This window comes from Pteropus alecto, unplaced genomic scaffold, assembly GCF_000325575.1.
Source record: "Pteropus alecto unplaced genomic scaffold, ASM32557v1 scaffold5, whole genome shotgun sequence".
In the NCBI taxonomy this organism is placed as follows: Eukaryota; Metazoa; Chordata; class Mammalia; order Chiroptera; family Pteropodidae; genus Pteropus; species Pteropus alecto.
Window position 1 is genome coordinate 28,775,263 of NW_006441953.1, and position 5,582 is coordinate 28,780,844.

The 5,582-nt window shown below is 49.0% G+C and overlaps 1 protein-coding gene across 6 annotated transcripts in view; it reads left to right on the forward strand.

The window, feature by feature from the left end:
* Positions 1-5,582, forward strand: part of ZNF518B (zinc finger protein 518B) — a 17,110-nt gene that overhangs the window by 837 nt on the left and 10,691 nt on the right. Inside the window, exons 2-4 of one of the 6 annotated variants that reach the window (XR_003048477.1) lie at positions 2,972-3,026; positions 5,042-5,126; positions 5,283-5,574. The exons of 2 other annotated variants lie outside the window; for them this stretch is intronic. The gene's annotated coding sequence lies outside the window, so the exon portion shown is untranslated. Of the gene's footprint in view, positions 1-7; positions 71-2,971; positions 3,027-5,041; positions 5,575-5,582 lie in introns of those variants that run through there. 3 more of the 6 variants (XR_003048476.1, XM_025051791.1, XM_025051792.1) reach the window with 3 other exon arrangements.

Sequence of the window (5,582 nt, forward strand, 5' to 3'; positions counted from 1 at the left end):
TCTACCCGTCGGCTCCGAGCAGGAAGTGTCGTCAGGAGGCCATTTTTAAAGCCTCCTTCAGGCGGCGGAGGTAAGCGCTGACGTGTTTTGGTTTTCAGTAGTTAGAGGCGCCCGCCCTCCCCCCGCCAGCCCTCGAGGCCGCCGGGGCGTCCCCGGGGAGACCACGGTGGAAGCCCGTGCACCGCGCCTGGCCGCGCAGCGCCCGCACTCTTGGAGGTGGACTCGCCTCGGGGAATGGGTGCCGTCGGCGTGAGCGTGCCAACAATAAACTCGAAAACCAGACTGGCATTTTCTTTCCTTGGGCATTTTCGGGGCACGTGTCCAGGGCCGGGCTTGCGCATTGAGGACCTGTGCACCTTTTCGCCGGGGACGGCTGGGATAGATGGTGACAGTTTGACTTGTTCCGAAGGCTGATGTCACTCTTTGTGGGACCTCCCAGCCCTCTTGTCTGGTCGCCTTAGGGTCGTGGGGCAGTGTCAGGCCAGGAAAGCCAGGCAGGATGCAAAAGAATGAAAATTTGCTAACCGTAAGGGAAAGCCAAGGCAGAGGAAGAAAACACTTAAGCCCCTCTCATTCGTTGGGTTTGCCATGGATCCCATTAAGATACCCGACTTTAAAAGCTCGAATAATGAACAATTTTTCAATCTCTCATTATAAAATAAAATGCGAAATACTGGGCACTCTGACCTCTTTAAACCTCTACACACCGTGATGTTGTCTTAGAGCCCTAAAAGCTGGCCACTTAGGTTTAGATTTGAAGTCACCCAGAGTAGGACAGACCTTGCCCTCCAGGAGCTGGAAGTGCTCACCTGTAGCAGAGCAGGGAGAGGACCGTGTCTCTCTCTATCTCTTGTCATTCGCACACGTCAGCCCACCCTGTGGTGTGTGTGTCCACAAGAGGAGATACTGGTGGGCGAGGGTCCTGGAAGCCCAGCAAATGGTCGTTTAGAAACCAGTATCTTCTCGTCTCTTTTAAGTAAGATGCACGTAGGAGGAAGATGTTAGGCTTTTTGAATTGTTTGATATCCATGTGACCTTTAACTTAAGATGCACGTTTTAAAAATTATATTTTATCTTGGGTCCAATACAGCCTTGAAAAATAACACTTTTATATCTATCTAGTTTTGCTATGCTAATGATGTTCATTGCAGGTGCATTTTGAAAACAGCAAAGGAGGATACTATTTATTGGGCCTCCTCCCTGATGTGTTATGCCGAACTAATGATGTAGACTTTTTAAAATGCAATAATAGCGGTTAAAAACACTCCTATTTGCTTTTAAGTTAGGGGATCGGGCCAGTTTTTATCAAGAGGAAGAAGAGAGAACGTTTTTATTGTCGCCGTAAAGTCTGACCTTTCTTTCATTGACTCATTCATTCATTCATTCATTCATTCTACCAGTATGTACCGAGCACCTTCTGTGGCCAAGCTCTGCTGTTGACTGCTGAACAAGGCCCTCACCAGTGAGGCTTTCCCAGTCTGGATTATTCTCAAGCTGCCTGGCATAGACTGCATGTTCTTTGTTCACATATACAGACTCAGCCAACTGCAATTTCCAGGATCCGTCCTTGGAGTGAAGGGGGCTAGAGACCATCTAGCGCAGGCATTATGGGGTGCAGAGTGGGGAGGCATCAGAATCTCCTGGGAAGGATTTTAAACCACAGCAGGCAAAGGGCTGTCTGATTCTTTAGGTCTCCAGAGTCCTGTGAAGCCTTTTTTTTTTTCCTCTTCGTTTTAAGCTCCCTATGTGACTTTGCCCCCACGCTCCTGCTTGAGACGCTTTCTGGGGCTCATTCCCTTCTTTTCTAGAGGAAAAGTGCCTGAAGAAACCAAGGCTACACAGGCCCAGGGCTTCCACCCAAGTGTCAGCTCTGTCGCAGGCATCTCGGGCGGTGCTTGCTGCCCCCCGGGGTTCTGAGCCTCCAGGCCTCTGCCGGGGCCTGTAGTTGAGGCCAGTGGGACCCGGCGCCTCAGAAGGAAGAGCCTTGCGACTTGCCATGCTTGTGACTCACATCCACGGCTCCCGGCCGGAAAGAGGGCCCGGCATGGCAGATGCCGTGACTTCCGTTCACAGCCTCGCACAGCGGGTAGCAGAAAGCAAAGAGTTCAGATCGGCCACCAGCCGACCTTAGAAAAGCCCCGCAGCTTCTCCAGATCTAGCCTCTTACAAGAAGCAGGCGATCGAAGGTGCGGCTTGAGGCGTGTCGAGTGATGTGTGGATCTGCCCCTGCAGGCATCCCTTCCGCCTGACTTGGGCTAAGGTGTCCAGGCTTGACAAATGCCGCCAGCCACTGAGCATCCTGGTAGCACTGACCACTTTACTGAAACCACCCATTTTCTTTTCCCATCTCCTGCTACACTCCTTAGAGACAGCAGCCCGTGGCAGGTGGGAGTGGAAGAACCCCTCACACCCTGCCAGGTATTGTGCCTGGAATACCTGAGTTTCTGAGAAACTACGAAGTGGTTACTGTCATCACACACTTCACAGAGAGCATCAGTGATGATGTTTCTAAGGTCATATGGCTAAGCAGGGACCCGGAGTCTACTTGCCTAATCACCTCATTTCAATGCAAGGTGGTGGCCTCGACCTGCCTCCAGGCACCCACAGGTGGGGGAAGCACATAAGAGATTGCAGGGGTCCTTGATGCTCTCGCCACTCCCACGCGCGCCTCTGCACCTGCAGTGTCAGGTGTGGTTCTCAGCCTTGGCTGCACGTTAGAATCGCACACTGGAACTCGGGTATCTTTTTGAAGCTTCCCAGGTAATAATGGTGTGCAGTAGGGCGACCAGCCACCCCAGGGACCTCTTTAAACAATAAGTTTAACATCCTGGGCATATTATGACAAGTTGACACCCTAATGCAACCAAAGTTAAGAATCACTGGTTTTCTGGGAGATATTTCTGCTGTGTTTGATTATACTTTTGATTAAACTCTTCATTTCTTTTACGAAATTCTCATATTTTTCTTAAAGGCAAAGAAGAAACAGAAATACCAACATTTATCGCGTTAGAGACTGACGTCATTAGGTGTGTTTAATAAGAGAATTTTGTAATTTGCTTGTAAGACAACTTGTTTTTTACCTCGTTTTTTTTTTTTTTTTCTTTTAATGCTAACAAGATTATTTTCTCCTTAACATTTTTGCCCCCACATATGGAACTGTAAGTTTTAGGCTTTAAGAATTCTAGCACTGGTCATATTCTTTCTTTGGAAAGGTTTTATCTTTAAAAAAAAAAAAACTACATTAATGACTTCCTTTGTTTCCTGAAGGAGTCTCAGACCATAAGGTGTCACCTGGATCCCAAATAACCCCTTTGTAGACTGGAGGGGGTGGGGAAGTCTCTCCTCGAGCCCAGCTCTCCTGCTGTCTCAGACCTTTATCTCATCAGGCTGCTTGTTAAGCTGAGGATTTCCTGCTTCTCTGGAGATTACTGGACTCTTTTGTCCCAAGACATCTCACAAAAATACGTTGACTTATTTCTTGACAGAACGTGTAACATTTGCCAAGCAGAAGGTTACCCGCTACGTGCACGTATACCTTTTCCTCACATCAGCCATGCGGATTAGGCATCATTCACTCCCATTTTACACAGGAGAAGACTCAGGCTCAGAGAGGTTAACAAGGTTAGCATCACACAGCTATCAAGTCCAGAACCTAGCCTTTGAACCCTGGTCTGGCTGTGCCACGGTCATTGCTCTCCCCGCTGTTACACTTTTCACCTGGGAAGCAGAGGCACCCACAACCAGCGGGCCCCTCGTCCAGCCTTCCTGCCCCATTCCGTGCCCCCAGTGACACACTCGGTTCCAGAAGGAAATGTACGTTTGTCAGCCAGCAACGTCCGGAACTATTGTGTGTCCTCGAGGTGGCCATCGATTTGCAATTCAGTCCTTTCTAAGTGCAGGGTAGTGTGGCAGAAAGCAACCAGTTCTTAGTTGCTGTTTTTCCTTGTGTAGATTTACCTGTAGAAGTGTTCAGTTCACTTCTGATTTGTTGTAATGCTCTGGAAAAAAAATGCTTGCTGAGTGAGGCAAATTCCTTCCTGAATTCCGTCCTACTAGGAAAATATTCACAGTTTACATATCTGATGTTGGATTCCTACCCCCACCCCACCCCCAATCGGGTATTACCCGTCTGTATGCATATGGGCACTTTTGGATAGGGTGGTTTATAATTCGGGTGACTGAGAGACGTGAGTTAGATAGATGAGCTTCGCCAAGGCTGAGTAGACAAAAGGAGCCCGTGTGGGTTTGGGGGTGCCTGTGCCTTGGGGCTGAGCGTTTTTGCACAGGTTACTGAACGTGTCTCTAATTACCCTGTAAGTGTGAGAGTCTCAAAGCCTGCCTGCTTGCCCGACAGCGAATAGAGAGAAATCACTCGCCTAGGGACCCAGCAGCGAAGCGTCAGAATCTGAGTGTAGGTGCAAGCTTGCACCTCCATTCCCTTTCTTCTTCCGGGGTACAGCAGCTGCAGCCCTGTCCCAGTGAGCCCCCATGACAGGATTTCTGGAAAGAGCTGCCTAAATTTGCTTCTCTGTGTAAAAGGGATGCAGTCACCTCGTACAGATTTCGGTGGACATCCCTCAGGAACAGAGGTGTGTGCGGTGATGCAGGCAGCAGGCACATCGGGATGTCATTGGCCAGCCGCTTTCCTTGATTTTCAGGCAGACACCTAGCACACAAACACGTTTGCCACAGGGGTGCCTCAGAGTTCAGCTGGGCTTGGCGAGAAAGGGAAGTGTGGCAACTGGCTTGTATGTAAAGCTGCGTGTAATTAAGTTGTGGTTACAGCATCTTCTCCATGGTAATTATAAGCACCTGTCAGCCACCTTGTCAGTAAGGCTAGTGGATGGTTTTGTCCCAGAGGTAAATTATCTTTAGGGCTATGGAACCAAGCAGATAGAATTAAAATGATGAGATTCAGCATATGTTCTGAAAGCAAGCAATTGCCAGGCAGCTAAGATACCTGTTATTTAGCCCCTCTGACTATTTTTGTGATTAGCGTCGTTTCTTCTCATTTTTTTTTCATAAAAAAAAAAAAAAACAGGCTTTTAACAGTTTGATGTGTGAGTAACCGCTCCGAGCACTTCTAGTCACGTTATCACATCTGATCCTCATGGCAGTCCTGTGAGGTAGGTGTTCTTACTGTCCATTTGACAGAGGAGGCGGATGGGACATTTTGCCCTGGGGTCTCACACCTAGAAAGCAAAGCCATCATCTTTGCAGGTCCCAGAACCTGCGTCTTTGAGCGTCATTTCTCTACTCCTTTCTCTTTTACTTCTGTTCAGCACTTGGCGTTGACGGTATTTGGAAGTCAGAGCTCTCTTTTTAGTAAGAATGTGTCCGCACAGCCCTTCGTGGTTCGTGTAGCCCTCAGAGTCACCGGTTTCCAACAAACTTCTTATGAGGACATGTGGGAGAAGAACACCAAATCGAAGACACCGTGACAAGTGAGCTCAAAGTCGAAAGGAAAAGCCACCAGCGGCAAATGCTGCTCTGAGGTCTGGCCCCAGGAGGACAAGACGGGGTGGAGGCCACACATCTGTGCCACGACCCACCCCTCTTTGGCGTGTGGCTGTCTTCCTGCT